Below are 21,213 nucleotides of genomic sequence, written 5' to 3'. Positions count from 1 at the left end.
AAAGATAAGAACAAAGGACTTTAAATTTAAAATTAAATCATTAATATAAAGATTAAATAAAGGTGAACCAAAGGAGGATCCTTGAGGAACACCAGCAGTGGGAAAAAATGCATAGGAAGAATGGTGACCAATGGTGACACGATGCGACCGACTGACTAGATAATTTAATATTAATTTAGAAATGTTATCCGGCAAATCCAAATTTTTCATTTTTTTAGCTAACAATTGGTGATCTATAGTATCAAAGGCCTTTGAGAAGTCCAGATAAACAACGTCAACCTGTAAACCCTTTTGTAGAGATGTATTAATAATTTGCGTAAATATCGTTAAGTTAGTATTAATCGAACGATTTCGAACACAGCCATGTTGTTCGTCAATAATAAAGTTAATGAGAGAAGATTGTAAAGTGTTTAGAATGGCGCGTTCAAAAACTTTGGCAAAATTTTGAATAAGGGCAATAGGACGGTAGTTGGTTATGATAGACTTCTCTCCAGCCTTATAAACTGGTATAATTTTAGCATGTTTCCATGGCTGGGGAAAAATACACGTCGATAGAGCCAAGTTAAAAATAATAGTCAATGGCTCAGCTAACACTGAGGCACAATCCCTTACAAAAAAACTCGGAATGTTATCCGGACCAGAAACAAATGTTGCTTTTAATGATTTAGCTGCTTTAGCCACTGCATTTTCAGTAAATAAAAAAGTATTATTACAAAAAAAAGATTTATTTTCATTGTTATCAATTACTCCAGACGGAAATGTAGTGGCTTTTGAATGATAAGAAAAAAGATCAGCAAAAGAATTCACAATTGACATAGGTGTATCAAGTGTTACATTATCCTTAAACATTAAATCAGGTATAGTAGAGTTTCTTTTGTTTCTATTAACATAACCCCAAAATTTCTTTGAATCCCTTCTGAGAGCATCTTCCACGGATTTAATGTACTGAACATGGTTGTTTTTAATACGTTTGTGCAGTGATGTAGAAATTAAGCGTAATTGTTCTGCGTAATAATTAGATAGATGTCTCTTTTTTAATAAACCTTTTTTAATATTAATATCGTTAATTATTGACTGGTCAAACCAGGGAGGATACCTGTGACCCGAATTGTGATTAGTTTTGTAAATAGGAACATATTTATTAAAAGCATTATGTATGATAAAAAGAAACTCATCACAAGCCAAGTTTACATCAGTGTAAGATCGCAAGCCAGACCAATCAACATCAGAGAAGAAAACATAAAGTCCCATTAAATCAGCTTTTTTGAAATTGTATCTTAAGGGTGGTGGTGTTGAAGGTGAAGAAGTGTCAAAGTTTGATTTAAGGAACCTTTTCATAGAAGTAAGGTTGATTTCGAGGGAAAGTGCTGGATGGTAAGGGTCTTCAGGAACGATAGAAAGTAATGCTCTTTGGCATGGCGATTTTTCGCTAATACAAATTAAGTCAAGTAATTTACAATAGTTGTTGGGTGTCAAGTTTACCTGAAATAAGTTAAGAGAGTTGAAACAATTGTATAAAATTTGGGATTTAGGGTCAGCAAGTTGACCTAAAGAAAATTGTAGAAATCCAGGACAATTGAAGTCACCAACAAAAATAAGTGGATACGAAAACAAAATTAGGCATTCTTCTAAATCAGAAAAAAAGGATGAAAAACTTGATAAGGTGATATCAGGCGGAATGTAGGTTACCAAAATAATAAATGTGAAAGTATGTTTAGTGACGACGAGACAGAGTAAATCAATAATATTTTGATAACAATTCAACTCACTCAAGTCTAATGTTTTTACACTGAACTCTGAATTAACAGCAACCAATACACCTCCTCCTTTCTTAGTTTCACGATCTTTACGAAATACTTTAAAAGAAAGAAGGTTAAAATAATTTTCAGACAGTACATGCGGTTTTAGTCATGTTTCAGTGAAAACGAAAAAATAATAGTTATAAAAATCCTGATATCTATCGAAAAAAACTTGTTTTGAATTAATGCCGCGAACATTTTGATAATAGAGTGACCAATGAGACCTTGATGTGTCGATTACACTGTTATGATGGAGGGAGCACCGAGGCGGTAAACAATTTTCAAATTTGTTTCCCCTTGCGCAATTCTCGCTGTGAGTTCCTTCTTGACGCGTTGATACTCCATTTGTTGATGTCTCGTTCTGTCGGGAGCTATTGAAATTGTAGAAAACTCCTGAGGTAGAAGGTTTTTCTTTTTGAGCTGTACAAATGATAACTGGATCTGCGAAGATACATAATCGTTTGATGTATTAACTTTAATTGGTCTAGGCTTAGTTTGAGAATTTGAGAACTTGCCGAGTCTCCATATAGTGATATCGTTATAGTTATGATCGGGACAACAAGATGAAAATAAAGTTTTAACTCTCAGTAAATCTGACTCATGCATGTCAGAGACGAGTGACGGATTTTGATCATTTAATCCATAGATTATTAGGTTTCTACGCCTTCTTAAACGATCTTCAACTTCTGTCATACAATTGTCAATGGAAACTGTGGAATTAAAATTACCTCCAATCATCTCTTCAACTTTATCCTCCAAAACGTCAATGCGTTGGTTGGTCGCGGCATAATTCTCGTTACAGGTGATAACTTTTTCGTTAACTGCTCGTAGTTCAGAAGATAAATTTGCAATGCTATTGTTCAAAATTCTCAATTCAGAAGAGAAAAGATTGGTGACTACTTGGAGCTCCTCTTTGATAAGTAAACGGAGATCGCTTGTCTCGTCGGGTGTAGGAGAGGTAGATTGAGAGGTAAGAGGGGATGGTGGGCCACAGCACTTCTTGAATCCCCCATTCAACATGGGCGGTGTCTTACTAGCACAAGACGGATGGAAGGGAGTGCTACAGAGGGGGCAGAGGGTTGCGTTAGCTACTATTGTTACGCCTTTGCAACCGGGACATATAGTTTTAGAATTGGTATTAGTGGCGCTATCTGTTGGTGTTGTAACGACCAAATTAGGAGAGTCAGCTGATTGATGAGAATGAGATGCCATCGTTACGTGTATAGGGGGCCCACACTAAGATACACAAATATAGTACAGTCAAACTCAAAAATCTGATAAAGTTAAGTATTGAGTCCAAATCGAACACCAAATCACTCAAAAAAACTCACAGGAAGGTGAACTGTGGTGGAGGGATGAAATCACTATGTAATGTACCGATAAATTCCAGGGTTAAATAATCAAATGCGAGTCAAAAAAAGAAAAAGGTCACAAAAGACCTGACCAGTGATGGAGCACAGACACCAACACTAAGCAAGTAGATTATATTTCTACAACACTTTATGTCCACAATTCAAAATTCAGATCACATTTGTTTATGTAAATCGATGCACCACAAAATTCCACTTCTCACACAATCCAATATAGATTATCCCGAGTAGCAATATAAGGTAAAACTTCAGTAAAATCAAAGAGCGACAGAAACGTGACTACTACTCAGTCGCCATTGAGAACCATTCTTTGAGAACCATCCCAAAAAAGCGGTGGTCACGATTTTTTCTGACCGGTTTATCGAAAATCAAAAAACCGAATATTTTCTGTTAGTGGGTGAGTTATAGCTTGTGATTGAACGACGGAATATATTTTCTTATGAGAATCGATTTTACATGGTCTTAATGGTTCTAAAAATGGTAACTTTTGACAAAAGACACAGTCAAAAATGAAAAATTTCAATTTACTTATAAATTTACTCCTCGTGCCACATTATATACGAAAATCTGTTATTGGGTCTCATCAATCGGTTCGCATTAGGACCTGATGGGGAACATGATATAATTTTATTGTTGAGGAAAACTGTTACGGGCTGTTATTGTCAGGGACTATAATGTCAATTTCTACACGGGATTGTTTTAATTTAAATTAATATGGAAATTTTATACACCATGCAAGATCATTTACCTAAATCCGGCAAGGGTCCTGGGGTGTTATTCTGTAATTTTACTTCACTTGGGGCGCTAAAGTGAAGTGAAGTTACAGAATAGCACTCCAGGTTTCAAGTCAAGTAACTAAAAGTTACATTAGTAAGAACAAGAATGACATATTTCTGTCCTTCTCTTACAAATGGAATTCTTTAGTTACTCCACTTAAAACCAGGACCCTTGCTGGATCCAATATGGCGGATAAAAATTTTTAAAATAAATAAAATTGCATAGAATTACTCACTCCGAGTTTTTGGGGTCGCTGATTACGAATATGAAGTTTACCTTTTAAAATTCAAAATAGCGGATCCAATATAGCGGATAAAATTTTTTAAAATAGATAAAATTGCATAAAATTACTCACTCGGGGGTTTTCGCGGTCGCTGATTACGAATATGAAGTTAAATTGTAAAAATTCAAAATGGCGAATTCAATATGGCGGATAAAAATTTTTGAAAATCGATAAAATTGCATGGAATTACTCACTCGGGCGTTTTCGGGGTCGCTGATTAGTCTCACCACGTGTATTGCCATTTGTTTGTATCCTCAGTAGCTTGTTTTTGATATAAAACTCACAAGACAGCTCGCAGCTAGGTTTGCTGTAAGTAAGTTGACCTAAATTTCTCGAGAAGAAAATATTTCTCGCGCATTACATTTCTTGTCGTTTCGTGAAGGGTTTAAATTTATTTTATAGATAAGAATGTGCTTATTGTTGCTTTTTTAAGTGTTTTTAAATATCTTTTTATATTTTGTGTTTCCATTGCATTGTATTGCGTACAAATCATTTTTCGCAAAATATCATATTTGGGGTGATGTGCAACACTTTTTTTGGGGTCGACGTAACTGCTTTTTACGTGCCATAACTGCGATTCACATGATAAATAAAAAATTATTTGTTATTTTCCTTTAATTATATTCCTCATTTAGTTATGAATAAATAAAAAATTAAACAAAAAAATTTTTTTTTTGGTGAAATCTCCACTTTTTAGAAGTCAACTATACCTTAGTAAATTTTTTTTGGCAGATTTCGATTAGGGGCCGTCCATAAACCACGTAGCCCCATTTTTTGGGAATTTTGACCCCCCCCCTCCCCCCATGTAGTACGCTATTACATGTATTAGCGCCATTTTTTCCTCTTGTCGTAGTCAATTGCTTGACCCCCCCCCCCTCCCCCTCAAGAGGCTACGTGGTTTATGGATGGCCCCTTAGTTTACATTGAAAAAGCCTAAAATTAATAATTAAAGAGATTTTCATCGATATTTATGCATTACATACCTGAATTTTACTGGTGTTGCACATCACCCCAACTTTTTTAGAAAATGCAAAAACAGACGTTTTTGAAAAAGCGAAAAATTTGTAGGAAAAATTTAAAATTCTAAAAATTTAATAATGCAGAAATATTCTATTATAATGCCTCTAAGTCATTCAATTTTGAAATATTTAAAAATTTAAATATTTGACATGTTTTTCGTTTAACGAAAATAAACGTTGCACATCATCCTACAACACCCAACAACAAAATTAAAAAATTAAAAAATACATAAAAATATTAAAAAATACATAAAAATATTAAAAAAATTTTCAAAAAATTTTTTAAAAAAGAAGACTTTTAACTTTGCCGATCTCCACTTGGTGAGAGTTGGGAAACGCCAGAAAAACGTGACGGCTAACAAACAAAATAAACTCTCCTAAACAACTAGAAATTTATGAATTTGTAGTATTCAATTTTGAAAATTGCACTTTTAAAATTCGTAATCAGCGACCCTGAAAACCCCCCAGTAAGTAATTCCATACAATTTTATCTATTTTAAAAAATTTTTATCCGCCATATTGGATCCGCCATTTTAAATTTTAAAAATTGAACTTCATATTTGTAATTAGCGACCCCAAAAACCCCCGAGTCAGTAATTTCACGCAAATTTATCAAATTTCAAAAAATTTTTCCGCCATATTGGATCCGCCATTTTGAATTTTAAAAATTAAACTTCATATTCGTAATCGGCGACCCCAAAAACCCCCGAGTGAGTAATTTCATGCAATTTTATCGATTTTCAAAAAATTTTATTCGACATATTGGATCCGCCATTTTGAATTTTTAAAATTAAACTTAAAATTCGTAATCAGCGACCCAAAACCCCCGAGTGAGTAATTTCATGCAATTTTATCGATTTTCAAAAATTTTCATCCGACATATTGGATCCGCCATTTTGAATTTTTTAAATTAAACTTCATATTCTTCATATACTTTTTTGAATAAATAAATAAATAAATATTCGTAATCAGCGACCCCGAAAACCCCCGAGAAGTAATTTTCAGATGATTTAAATCAAGTTTTGAATATTGATGATGCTTTTGCTATTTATCAAGTATTTTGCTCTGATTTTTCTGCAATTTTGGATCCGCCATCTTGAATTTTCAAGTTGTCAAGTATTGATGTGAAAAGCGTGTTTCAAAAAAAAACATACGATTTTTTCGGTATTTTCTCCATTTTGGGCGCCATATTGGTTTCCCTGATGGTCGAAATGCTTTTTTGACCCCGGATTCTGAAAGACCGTACCTCAATACCCCGTAGTATTAAAGGGTTTTTAAAAGTCTAATCATTTAGGATAAAAATTCTTACCTTGAACTTCAGTCAAAAACTTTAGACATTTGGGCGTTAATGGGTTAAAAACAAAAAAAAAATTGGACAAGTGCGAGTTGTACTCTCACTGCAATGGCGGGTTCCGCACACAAATATTAAAACAATACTTGTAACATTGATCGGTAATTGGTAGAATTAAAATAAACAATTATAAAAATATATTAAAATCATTTGATAAAAAAAATAACTAAAAAAAGTTAAAGTATTGTATATCTAATATTGTAAACAATAATAAGCAGAGGAACTATAATAAATTTTGAAAATTTTGTTCCTCTGCTTATTATTGTTTACAATATTAGATATATACAATACTTTAATTTTTTTTAGTTATTTTTTTTTATCAAATGATTTTAATATACTTTTATAATTGTTTATTTTAATTCTACCAATTACCGATCAATGTTACAAGTATTGTTTTAATATTTGGGTGCGGAACCCGCCATTGCAGTGCGTGTACAACTCGCACTTGTCCAATTTTTTTTTATTTTTAGTTAAGAAATTAAAGTCAGAAAACAACCTCTCATTTATTCTCTTATAATTTCACTCTCTTCCTTAAAATATTTAATGCCACGTGTTTAAACTAAAAAAAATTAAAAAAATTTTTTTTTTTGGAAAAAAAAATTAAAAAAAATTTTTTTTTGATTTTTTTTCAAAAAGTTTCTTAAATAAATTTTTTGTCGTCAGACTGTAATAATACACTAGGATACCAATTTTCAGCTCATTAGGTCAAATAATCTAAAAGTTAGGGGAAAAAAAGTTTTTTTAAAAATTTTTTAGTTTTTCCTTGACAACGCTATGGCCATCATTACATATCAAGTTCTCTATATTTTTCCTGTAATATTCGAGTAAAAATACACCAGCATGCAAAATTTCAGCTCTCCATGTCGAATAGTTTAGAAGTTAAGGGGGGGGGAATGGTCACTTTTTATGCATTTTTGGCCAAAAATCTTGTTATTTCCTTGACAACGCTATGACCATCATCTCCAAACACATTCTCTATATTTTTCCTGTAATCTACGTGTGAAAATACATATCTGTACCACATTTGAGCTCTTTAGGTCAAATAGTTTAGCCGCTAGGGGGGGGGACACGATTTGGCTACGGACAACATAGTCTTACCAATAGGGTTCCGCCGATACACCGTAGGTGTACGGAACCCTAAAAAAGAAAAACAAACTAATAACTTCCTATGTCGTCATATAGAAAGTTCTTAATAAATTAATTAGTATTTATGATAAGTGTATGGTATATCTGATTTAAGGAAGTTAAATCAGTTTTTTTATTTATAGAATTACTATTTCTTAAAATATGGAACATTTCTCTAAATTTCCTTCTACTATAATTAACCTCATTACATATGATCCTAGTGTTGTGAAAGTTGAAAATGTTGTTAAGCCCATGAGAATGCTCCACCAGAGCAGTGCTTATGTTGTCCAACTTACAATCTCTTTTATGTTCATAAATTCTATCTTTTATGTACCTGCCTGTTTCACCAATGTATACAGCCCCACATTGACATGGAATACTATACACTACATGATTCTTAAATTGAAAAGGGATCATATCTTTATTTAAAAAAAAACTTTAAAGGGGTCTTTCTCGTAGGAGAAAATCACCTTAATGTTATATTTTTTGAAAAGGTTAATAAAAAAATTTTTTTAATTAACTAACAAAGGGTAATACTATAATTGTAGAAGGGTCAAAAGGAACTTTTTGAATATCGTTAGACGAACAAATGTGTTGTAGCCTAGCATTTATATGTTTTAACACTTTTTCTGGTAGATATGTAAATTTCCATTTGACTGTATCAGGTAAAGATAAGGTCTCCATCATTTATGGCATGGTGGATAGAGGAATAAAACTCTTTGATGAAAAATTTCATAATGAAAATTTGGTTTTCATTTTTGACACTCTTCTAAAAAATAATTACCCTTCCTCTTTTTTGTTAAAACATATAAATGCTAGGCTACAACACATTTGTTCGTCTAACGATATTCAAAAAGTTCCTTTTGACCCTTCAACAATTATAGTATTACCCTTTGTTAGTTAATTAAAAAAAAAATTTTATTAACCTTTTCAAAAAATATAACATTAAGGTCATTTTCTCCTACGAGAAAGACCCCTTCAAAGTTTTTTTAAAAAATAAAGATATGATCCCTTTTCAATTTAAGAATTATGTAGTGTATAGTATTCCATGTTAATGTGGGGCTGTATACATTGGTGAAACAGGCAGGTACATAAAAGATAGAATTTATGAACATAAAGGAGATTGTAGGTACACGACCAATCCCCCGAATTCATTCCCCCGAATCCAAACGCCCGAATAGATATTTTCCCGAATGGACATTCCCCCGAATCCAAACGCCCGAATATACAATTCCCCGAATTCAAATTTAAATTTATATTTTTATTCGACTTGAAGCTCGGAACAAAAGCAGAAATAAAAGTAAATGTATATGTGAGACAATTGAAAATCATTTGTTTATCTAACGTCAAAATTTCGAAAGTGTAGAACTAATCACGCAGTAAATTTGAGTCTAAATTTTCAGTTTTTATAAATAGCAGTTTAATTTAAAATGGATTTAAATATGTCACAGCCTCGAATTGTAGGAGGGAAATTATTATTAGAAGGTTACATTTATATTAAATCGAAATCAGGTAAAAACAACATTAAATATTGGGATTGCGAATACGTCCAACGAAAAGAGTGCAGAGCGCGTGCTATCACGCAAGAAAGTGCTAGAGGCTTAATTGTGTTAAAAGGTCCAGAGAGATCTCCGCATGAGGCGCACACGACTAATCACGATAAAGCCAAAGCTGAAGTTGTGATGGAAAACTTAAAACGGGAGGCTGAGATGCACCCCGAATGTCCTCCAGAACAGGTATTTAAAATAAAATAAAAATAAATAAAATAAATAAAATAAAAATTTATTTCTCTTAACATGCTTAACCAAAAATGTCATCGATTTAAAGTTTATACGAATTTTATTTTTTTTACAACAGATCGTACGTGAAAATCTGTGTGATTTGAGTCCCGCAGTGTTAGCGCAACTTCCGGAAAGAGAGAACTTAAAAAAGACCATGAGAAGAGAAAGGAGACGCAAACTGCCTCCAAATCCAAAAAGTTTGGAAGACTTGAATGAACTGCCTGAATCTTATAAAAAAAACATTTTCAAACGAACGCTTTCTTATGTACGATTCTCGAGATGATATTGCTTTCGGAGAGGGTCGCGTATTGGTTTTCTTTACACGCAATAATTTGGAACGTTTAGCTGATAGTGATACCTGGTATGTTGATGGCACTTTTAAAGTTTCGCCTTCACTTTTTACGCAGCTGTTTACCGTCATGGGCAAGGTTTTAAAACCCAATGTTAGAGGAAATGAACCTACTGTGATCGCTTTTCCATTTGTATATGCTCTCCTATCATCGAAGGAAACTGATCAGTACGAGGCTGTTTTTAGATCAATTGCTTCTATGGCTGCAACGTATGGTATCCACCATTGTCGACCCCAGAGAATCGTTAGTGACTTTGAAGTTGCCATTATTAATTCTTACCGCTCTCTATATCCCAATATTCCGTTAAGTTGTTGCTTCTTTCATCTGGGACAGTCATTATACAGAAGAATACATTTAGAAGGTTTGCAAGTCGCTTATAATGACCCTGCAGATGATACCATAAGGAAGGGAACGCATATGATTTTAAGCCTGGCATTTGTTCCTATATGTGATGTCATTGACGCCTTCAATGAACTTTTCGATGTGGTTTCTGAGAACTTACTGGATATAATGGATTATTTTGACAACACGTATATTCGCGGAAGAGCAGGACGTGGTCGACGTCGAGCTGTGCCACCCCGATACCCTGTTGAATTGTGGAATCAACATGAATCAACTTTGCAAGGTCTCCATAGAACTAACAATGTTAGCGAAGGCAATGTTATCCTAAATGATTAGACTTTTAAAAACCCTTCAATACTACGGGGTATTGAGGTCTGGTCTTTCAGAATCCGGGGTCAAAAAAGCATTTCGACCATCAGGGAAACCAATATGCGGCCCAAAATGGAGAAAATACCGAAAAAATCGTATGTTTTTTTTTGAAACACGCTTTTCACATCAATAAGATTTTCTTGGGCGGGTCTCATGTATGCTATAGGTGGATAAAATAGTTGTACTTTCGAACTGTGTACTTGACAACTTGAAAATTCAAGATGGCGGATCCAAAATGGCAGAAAAATCAGAGCAAAATACTTGATAAATAGCAAAAGCATCATCAATATTCAAAACTTGATTTAAATCATCTGAAAATTACTTCTCGGGGGTTTTCGGGGTCGCTGATTACGAATATTTATTTATTTATTCAAAAAAGTATATGAGGAATATGAAGTTTAATTTAAAAAATTTAAAATGGCGGATCCAATATGTCGGATAAAAATTTTTTAAAATCGATAAAATTGCATGAAATTACTCACTCGGGGGTTTGGGTCGCTGATTACGAATATGAAGCTTAATTTTTAAAATTCAAAATGGCGGATCCAATATATCGGATAAAAATTTTTGAAAATCGATAAAATTGCTTTTAAATTTTTAAATATTTCAAAATTGAATGACTTAGAGGCATTATAATAGAATATTTCTGCATTATTAAATTTTTAGAATTTTAAATTTTTCCTACAAATTTTTCGCTTTTTCAAAAACGTCTGTTTTTGCATTTTCTAAAAAAGTTGGAGTGATGTGCAACACCAGTAAAATTCAGGTATGTAATGCATAAATATCGATGAAAATTTCTTTAATTATTAATTTTAGGCTTTTTCAATGTAAACTAATCGAAATCTGCCAAAAAAAATTTACTAAGGTATAGTTGACCTCTAAAAAGTGGAGATTTCACCAAAGAAAAAAAAATTTTTTTGTTTAATTTTTTATTTATTCATAACTGAATGAGGAATATAATTAAAGGAAAATAACAAATAATTTGTTATTCATCATGTGAATCGCAGTTATGGCACGTAAAAAGCAGTTACGTCGACCCCAAAAAAAGTGTTGCACATCACCCCAAATATGATATTTTGCGAAAAATGATTTGTACGCAATACAATGCAATGGAAACACAAAATATAAAAAGATATTTAAAAACACTTAAAAAAGCAACAATAAGCACATTCTTATCTATAAAATAAATTTAAACCCTTCACGAAACGACAAGGAATGTAAAGCGCGAGAAATGTTTTCTTCTCGAGAAATTTAGGTCAACTTACGTACAGCAAACCTAGCTGCGAGCTGTCTCGTGAGTTTTATATCAAGAACAAGCTACTGAGGATACAAACAAATGGCAATACACGTGGTGAGAGTAATCAGCGACCCCGAAAACCCCCGAGTGAGTAATTCCATGTAATTTTATCGATTTTCAAAAATTTTTATCCGCCATATTGGATTCGACATTTTGAATTTTAACAATTTAACTTTATATTCGTAATCAGCGACCGCAAAAACCCCCGAGTGAGTAATTTTATGCAATTTTATCTATTTTAAAAAATTTTATCCGCCATATTGGATCCGCCATTTTGAATTTAAAAAATTCAAATTCTTATTTGTAATCAGCGACCACAAAAACTCTTGAGTGAGTAATTCTATGCAATTTTATTTATTTTAAAAAATTTTTATCCGCCATATTGGAGCCGCCATTTTTAATTTTAAAAATTAAACTTTATATTCGTAATTAGCGACCCTAAAAACCTCCAAGTGAGTAATTTCATGCAGTTTTATCGATTTTTAAAAATTTTTATCCTCCATATTGGATCCGCCATTTTGAATTTTAAAAGGTAAACTTCATATTTGTAATCAGCGACCCCAAAAACCCCCGAGTGAGTAATTGCATGCAATTTTATCGATTTTCAAAAATTTTTATCCGCCATATTAGATCCGCTAATTTAAATTTTTAAAATTAAACTTCATATTCGTATTCAGCGACCCCGAAAACCCCCGAGAAGTAATTTTCAGATGATTTAAATCAAGTTTTGAATATTGATGATGCATTTGCTATTTATCAAGTATTTTGCTCTGATTTTTCTGCCATTTTGGATCCGCCATCTTGAATTTTCAAGTTGTCAAGTACACAGTTTGAAAGTACAAATGTTTGATCCACCTATAGCATACATGAGACCCGCCCAAAAAAATCTTATTAATGTGAAAAGCGTGTTTAAAAAAAACATACGATTTTTTCGATATTTTCTCCATTTTGGGCGCCATATTGGTTTCCTTGATTGTCGAAATGCTTTTTTGACCCCGGATTCTGAAAGAGCGGATCTCAGTACCCCCTATTACCGAATGGTTTTTAAAAGTCTAATAATTTAGGATAAAAATTCTTACCTTGAACTTCATTCAAAAATTTTGGACATTTGGGCGTTAATGGGTTAAGAAGAAAAAGTTAAAAAAAAAATTTTTTTAAAGTTTTTTGAATTAATTTTTATTATTATCTTTTTACTTTATCAAATTTTAATGTTTTAAAAATAAAGTTGTTTTTCGTTTTTAAATTTGATTGATATAGTGGTTTTCTTTTTTACCATTTATGAATATAGTTATCAACTGAACCTTTTAAATGTATCAAATTCAGATTTTTCTCTCCTCTACTTACTAACCGATATACATATCTGTCTTACCAAGGCACGTGTTGTTCCCTGTTCAGAACCTTTAAGGGACAAAATACCCGCCAATATGACCTTTTCAAAGATCTGAACGTTTTGGATGCAAAAAACGGATTTTTTATATGATGATTGTTTTGTAAAATTTTATTAGAATTGTATATGTGATGAAAGATATCCACATTGGTAAGTTGAGGTTATGTACATAATGTTACTATAATGGAATATAATAACAGTATTGTTTTTGTCTTTATGAACCGTTAACTTATGTTAAATAATAATAATTTGCAGTTTCCATATATTGTCTGAAGAGGTCCATCGTCGATGGACGAAAAGCTTCACATTTGACATAAATAATCGTTTGAATAAATGTGGATTGATTTTTTGAAAAACAAATGACATCTTTTACTAAATTTTATTTATATTACAAAAAATATTTATAAATAAAAGTTTTTATATATTAGAAGACATAAAAATACTAATTGAAAAAAACATTTTTTTAAATGGCAGCTCCTAAAATGGCTGCTGAAACACGTCCCTTTTGTTGGTGGGTGACACGATAACTCAACAACGAATCATCCGAAAGTAAACATCAAAACATTTTCTTATTCTGTATCACATTGGCTATGGTCGGTACTACAAGAAAACATTGTCACAAAAACACAAAATGGCAGACTTTTTAATTTTTTTATCTTTTTTTCACTTTTAATTGTTTATAATTTTTTTAATAACAATGAATATTTTTGGTTGTAGTACCGACCATAGAGAGACATTTTAAAAGTAAAATGCTATTTGGTTCATGTTGATAAGTGCAATAGTTTCTAAATAAGAGTGTCACCCAGTTGAAAAAACGTGGCCGGATTTACCGCTTGGCGCGCTCCGCTCTCCCCTCTTGTATACCTACTTCTCGGTCGTGTGTACCTTCGGGACTAAATCTATATTATTTCTAAGAGTATTTTCTAGCAATAAGCAGAAAAAAAAATTTCGATTTTTTGAAAATTGTTTGGAGGAACTTGGCCTTAAGGAAAGGACATACAGTTTAATGTTTTAGGAAGTCATTAACTGTATATTTAAGTAAAAAATACAAATTTTTATTAATAAATATTCCAAAATGGCGGCACTAGAGCCATTTTTGGAAAATGCATTTTTTTCAGGAGCTCCGCGGTAAGCAGTATATAAGTAATGTACCGATTTCAAAAACTGTGTTTTGAGAAAAATGCGTTTAAGGGGTAACAGCACTGCATTTATTTAATAATTTTTTGGTAATGTAAGGAAAGGATATACAGTAATAATGTTTTAAGTAATTATTAACTATATATTCTATTAAAAGATTACAAATTTTTGTTAATAAAATTCCAAAATATTGGCACTGTAACCATTCTCGTAATGCATGTTTTCTGCAAGGTATAGTTCTTCTCCGGTAAAAAAGCTTGAAATTTCAATGAAATCATTTCGGACACATGTATAAAACCTTTTGTTTCAAATTTTCGAAATTCGAAGTGGGTAGATACGATTTGGCGGGTAGCATACATTTTTAAAAGTTGGTTACTTTTTTTAAATTTGATAACTGTGTATTTGAGAAATTGACATTTTTAAATTTGATCTCAAATTTTTAAAATTTAAAATGGCGTTTTGGAAGTTTGCAAGTTTATCTTAGAGATATTATACAGTACCGTCCGAAATTGTCAGTCCACCCATTTTTAAAGGAATGAAAAAAATTTTTTTAAATAAAATTCATGAAAACTAAAATTTTTTTTGGTTTATATTTTGAAAGACTATAAAATTTTGAAAAGAATAAGACCTCACAGAAGTCATTTGGACAAAATTTGTAGAAGATATTCTTAAAAATCGTCATTTTCAATGTTTTACAAAAATTTGAATAACTTCTAAAATAATGAACGCTTTTTAATAATCTTAGGCTTTTTTAAAGGTCATTTTCTACGGAATAAGAATTACTTATAGGCATTAACCTATAATTTTTTATTTGGAATAAGCATGACGTCAAAGTTGGACAAAAAAATTGGAAAAATTTGAAATAATATTATTAAAAGAAAAATAATTATTTAAATTCAAACATATTTTTTTATTAAATTTTCTTGAAAAATCCACACCATATCATGTTTTATATATGTTCTAGAATAGTTTTTAGTACAAAAAATTTATTTCAAATTTTTCCAATTTTTTTGTCCAACTTTGACGTCATGCTTATTTAAAATAAAAAATTACAGGTTAATGCATATAAGTAATTCTTATTCCTTAGAAAATGACCTTTAAAAAAAGCCTAAGATTATTAAAAAGCGTTCATTATTTTAGAAGTTATTCAAATTTTTGTAAAACATTGAAAATGACGATTTTTAAGAATATCTTCTACAAATTTTGGCCAAATGACTTCTGTGAGGTCTTATTCTTTTCAAAATTTTATCGTATTTTAAAATATAAACCAAAAAAATTTTGAGTTTTCATAAATTTTATGTTAAAAATTTTTTTTCATTCCTTCAAAAATAGGTGGACTGACAATTTTGGCCGGTACTGTAAATAGAGTGGGAAAGATATCCCTACTAAAAATTCTTTAAGGATTCCTTACAGGTGTCCAATGTAGGATCCTATGAAGGATTACTACAGATAATCTTATAGGGTAAGGCTTTCTGAAGTGTACCAATAGTTTTTTAAGCCTGCTCTTAATGAGATAATTAAATTTTCTTTATAGCATTTTATTCTTGGTAGAATTTAAAAGTATTACCAAAAAAAAATTTTAGGTCCTGCATTTTATTTACAAATTACAGCTATTTTTGTTACACGCTGTAACAAAGACAACAAAGTTGTAACAAAGTTTCGCGGGCGGTCGCACTGCCGCGTTATATGCGTTGAATTGGTTTCAATTTGTTAGTTAGGGGTCACTTATAAAGCATTTATATATTGATACATAATTTCGAAAATTTTAATTTAATTTTTTTGAAAACTATTTTCAGGTGTTGTTTTTATCATTATTTACTTTTAAAATATAGTGTTTAAATGAAATTAAAATACACTGTAAAAACAAAGCCCGAAATTTGTCTTTTTTCAAGGTGTAAATGGAAGTAGACCATGTTGGCTGAATGTCAGTAATGATTAGAAGTTTAAAAAGAATACTCCCCAATTGATACAAGTGAGGTGTTAAATGAACTGAAATTCAACTGTAAGCTAGTAAGAAGGCTAAAATTTAGCCAAACCATCTAGCTAAATTTCAGCCTTTTTACAAGCTTACAGTTGAATTTCAGTTTATTTAACACCTTACTTGTATCAATTGGGGAGTCTTCCGTTTACACCTTGAAAAAAGACAAATTTCGAGCTTAAAGGCGGTGTCAAAGTCGATGCGATTTTTCCATTGAAGCTCAATGCAAAAATCCAATCGACTTTGACACCGCCTTAAGGGCATTTGAACCTTGATGACGTCACACATGCTTTGCACAAAGTGTAACGTCATCAAGGTTCAAATGCCCTTAAAGAAAGACTTTGTTTTTACAGTGTATGTTCATATTCTTGAATTTTATTAAAATAAACATATGTCACATTTAATTTCTTATAACAAACAACAATTATTAAAACTATCAGTGGAAATTTCTCCCTTTAAGATAAAGAATTAAATGCTAATATATTAGGTGAAATTAAGATTATAAAATGTTTATAAACTTGTTTATAATCGAATTAAAATATTAACATACTAATAAAACTAAACTTTCTGTCTAAGATTCACCAATTATTATAAATATAATTTATGGACTTATATATGCGTCACAAGGGACGCAATTTGCAAACGTGAAAAGTCTGAATAGCGCGTAGCGTCACAATCAACTTTTTCAGCCTCGCCAGACTTACAGTCAGCTGTTAGCGTATACCTTATTAGAAGTTAATTTCATCTAACTTTTTATTAATACCATTGGATCTGAAATTAAGTCCGGTGTATTACAAATAAATTACAAACTGAGTTTTATTTAAGTAAGAGTACAACTAACTTTAATTTTCAGTTAGTTTTTATGATTAAATAAAGTTGATAGCTTAAGATAAGTCAAAAATTAAAACTAGCCACCATTAAATTTAAGACTTTGTTTTTACTGTGATTATTAAGATTTATTTTTATATTTACCTATGATTTAAAATAAAAATAATTTTATCATTAATGATATAGTTTTTTCCAAAAAAATTTAATTATGTATTTGTCTAAAATTTAAATTTCATTAAATAAAAAATATGTAATTCAATTTCAAACATAAAAATTGTATCTCTATTACACACTATGCAGTAAAAATAACTTACAATCAATAAAAGTTATTATCGACAAAGCAAGTTTGTTTTTGTTTGAGAAAATATACTTTTCTGGAAACTCTTCGCAATGTGAAGTATTTATTATTTTGGCAACGAAAAATAATATAAATCGAGATAGTGTAGTAAAGTGTAAATATTCTGAGAAAAGCAATAAGCAGTAGTTCACGGTGGTCTTGAAGCAAAATAAAGTTTTTCTACGTCGCCAAAAAAAATCATTTGTACAATCTTTTAGAGCGTCATCTCAAGATTCAAAATCAATAAATATTGAAATCCCAGCTGCTCGTCCTTGCGTTTTTTCAACCAATACTGTTTTCATTGAGGTGTACTTGCGTTTGCGAAGGCAAAATATTGGCCCCACTTTACTGTTTTTTTCGCAGTCATAATATTTAAAAGATTAAAAACTGTTTTTGCACCTTAAAATATAATATTAAAACTACAAAAAGAAATAATTGTTTCTTTTTTCAACTATTATTTACGATTTGTAGAGGGCGCCAAAGTATGGCGATCTCTAATTCGTAAGATTTTGCGGTGCCCCCGATATAGCCACTCCTGACAGTCTGAAATCAAAAAAACAAAATTTTTTTAGTATACATAAATACCTAGTGGACGTATGTGATGGAATTAAAAAAAAGTAAAAAAACGAAAATGGCGCCCTTTTAAAGTAAAAAATTTAAAAGATAAAAATCATCGTTTCTTAAAAATTGACTTTAAAAGGTCGCCATTTTCGTTTTTTTTTACTTTTTTTAATTCCATCACATACGTCTACTAGGTATTTATGTGTACTAAGAATTAAATTTTGTTTTTTGACTTTAGACTGTCAGGAACTGCTGTATCGGGAGCACCGCTAACTCTTACAAATTAGAGATCGCCATACTTTGGTGCCCTCCACAAATCGTAAATAATAATTGAAAAACGAAACAATTGTTTCTTTTTGTAGTTTTAATATTGTATTTTAAGGTGCAAATAAAGTTTTTATTATCTTTTATTATCTTTTAAATATAATTAGGACTTTTTTCGGAGCAAGCAGGTGAATCTATTAATCGACATTTTTTGGAAACTTGGAAAAGTTCTAGAATCTGTATAGTTTCACTACAACTGCTTTACATTAGGATACGGTCTAGAATTTGTATAGTTTCACTACATTAACTACTTCATATTGTAGATCTAGATCAGTTCTGCCTAGTGAAACTTCACAATCATAATCTGCAAGTAATTTCTTTATGTTTATAATATTATTAGGGGAGAGTGGGGCAAAGGCGCTAGGTTTACATTTATCGATCTATATTTTTTAAATTAAGCAATTAATTTATGCGGTCTTTGTTTTTCATTATTCTAAAACTAATCAACAAGAAATTTTAATAGTTGTTATTTAGTATATTATAATTATAATTATAAATACATTATTTAATGACATTTAAAAACATTGCAAAAAATGCCTTTGCCCCACACGCTGAGGCAGCGACGTTTTCCCTTATATTTCTAAAAGAAAGAATTTATAAGCCTTAAAAAATTAACAAGTGATATTTATTAGTATAATATTTACGAAACATAAGGTTAACAACATATTATTAAAAGAATTAAACTATTTAAATAAAAAATAAAAACTTTTAGTGATTTTAACCTTATATTGTGAATAAATACGATAAATATATAGAAAAATTCGAATATTCAATTGTTTTTAAACAAATTATATTCAATATTGCCTTTGCCCCACATAACAAACTTTTTTTTTACTTTAAATTAAAAATATTTAGATACAAAATTAAACTAAAACACCACGCCAGTTGTGTAGAGAAATATTTAATTTATTTACATGTTACGTTTTTAAAAATTAAATACTTAAACTTATGCTTTAAAAAATAAAAGTTTGTTCAGTAAAATTATCAATTTATTTTTGCAAAACAATTTTTTTGTTATATTTCTTAAAATATTTGATATTTTTAGGTTTTTATTTTTTTAATCAATTGGTCTGATTGCATTGCAACTAAATTTTTAATACCAATTGAAATAGACAGAAAATTAAGGAGATATTTTAAAAAACGTCTTTACCCCGCATAGCGCCTTTGCCCCACTCTCCCCTATTATTATTTACATATTGTAATTAATAATGTTATTAAGTATATGACGGGTTCCACGTTAAGTGACCCAGGTCAAAATTTTAAATGTTTGGGATCGGGTTAAAATTTTGCAGAAACAGTAGTCCTATTAGATACAATTAAAAATACCAAATATTATTAATTTATTTAAACAAATATTAAAACTGGAGGGGGTCAAAGTTTAAATTTTTGGTCTAACATGGAATATTTGAAAAATTTGTAGTTTCTTTAAAACAAAACGAAAATACGTTTTCTATTTTGGGTTTTTCTGCTGTTTTTCAACACTCTCTAATGGTGTAAACAAATGTAGAGAAAAAAAATGTTAGACCTTGAAAAATTAAATTAAAAAATAAAATTTCATTTTTTCATCAAATGGACAGTTTTTATTTTTTAAAAAAAATTTTTATCATAAAGGTGACGTTTTTTCCTAAAAAAAATGTATAGGTCAAAACGTGGGACAAGAACTTTTAACTGGTCAAAATAAACATTTACTGCTGCAATCCACCGCCCCTGTTCGTTGTTGGGCTATATATTGTTTATAACAATTGAAATAAATTATTTTATGCTTTAATAATTATCTGGTGGTCATATTGGATGAATTTAAATTGATTTAGATCATGTGCATCAACGAAATAAGAAAATAAACCTCCTTTTTTTTAAAAAAGTGTATTAATTTGTTAACTTTGATTTAAAAAAAATTATAAATAATTAAAATCTCCAAAATCTGCCTCAAAGGATGTCTTAAGAATTTATTCCCCTTTAACTTAAGACAAAGAACACTCAAATCGGTTAAAAATTGTAAGCTATAGACATTTTTTAATAGTAAATTGTAAAAAAAATTCCACTGTGGGACGGTGCACGGCAGAAGTAAATGCTTAATTTGACTAGTTCAAAGTTCTTGTCCCACGTTTTGACCTATACATTTTTTTTAGGAAAAAACCTCACCTTTATGATAAAATTTTTTTTAAAAAAATACAAACTGCCCATTTGATAAAAAAATGAAATTTTATTTTTTAATTTAATTTTTCAAGGTCAAACAATTTTTTTTCTCTACATTTGTTCACACTATTAGAAAGTGTTAAAAAACAGCAGCAAAACCCAAAATAGAAAACGTATTTTCGTTTTGTTTTAAAGAAACTACAAATTTTTCAAATATTCCATGTAAATTTTTGACCTGGGTCACTTGACGTGGAACCCGTCATATAGATTTAAATATACCATTTACAAACAATTTATTATAAATAAAGGCAAAAATTGCAGTCTCGAAACTGAAAAGGTATTTTAAGCAACACATCTTCCAAGTCAGCGTGGCTGTGTGGTATGTGTATTCGTATTGCGTCCCAAAGGTCTAGGGTTCAAACCCCCGTGCGTGCGATATTTTTCCGTCTTAATTTAAGTGATTTATGTTAATAATGTGAAGTGTAGTATAGGTTGAAATTCTTAATTAGAATTTAAAATAATAACAAATAAATAACTGGACTTGTTAAAAATAAAATATGGTATAAAAGAAGAAAGCGAATAATCGAAATTTTTTTTTAAATTCAATGAAATTTTTGCACCTTTTAAAATCTTTAATATTGTTAAAAATTAACAATAGTTTA

The 21,213-nt window shown here is 30.6% G+C and overlaps 1 long non-coding RNA gene across 1 annotated transcript; it reads left to right on the top strand.

The window, feature by feature from the left end:
• The first annotated feature begins 13,320 nt into the window (after window positions 1-13,320).
• LOC122498284 lies at window positions 13,321-13,600 on the top strand. Its single transcript, XR_006301216.1, has 2 exons — window positions 13,321-13,400; window positions 13,506-13,600. It is a non-coding gene; the product is annotated as an uncharacterized LOC122498284 (long non-coding RNA).
• The last annotated feature ends 7,613 nt before the right edge of the window (window positions 13,601-21,213 follow it).

Source organism: Leptopilina heterotoma, unplaced genomic scaffold (genome assembly GCF_015476425.1).
Source record: "Leptopilina heterotoma isolate Lh14 unplaced genomic scaffold, ASM1547642v1 Lhet_145, whole genome shotgun sequence".
NCBI classification, from domain to species: domain Eukaryota; kingdom Metazoa; phylum Arthropoda; class Insecta; order Hymenoptera; family Figitidae; genus Leptopilina; species Leptopilina heterotoma.
The sequence above is the reverse complement of the archived record's forward strand: the minus strand, read 5'-3'. Positions and strand labels throughout refer to the sequence as shown.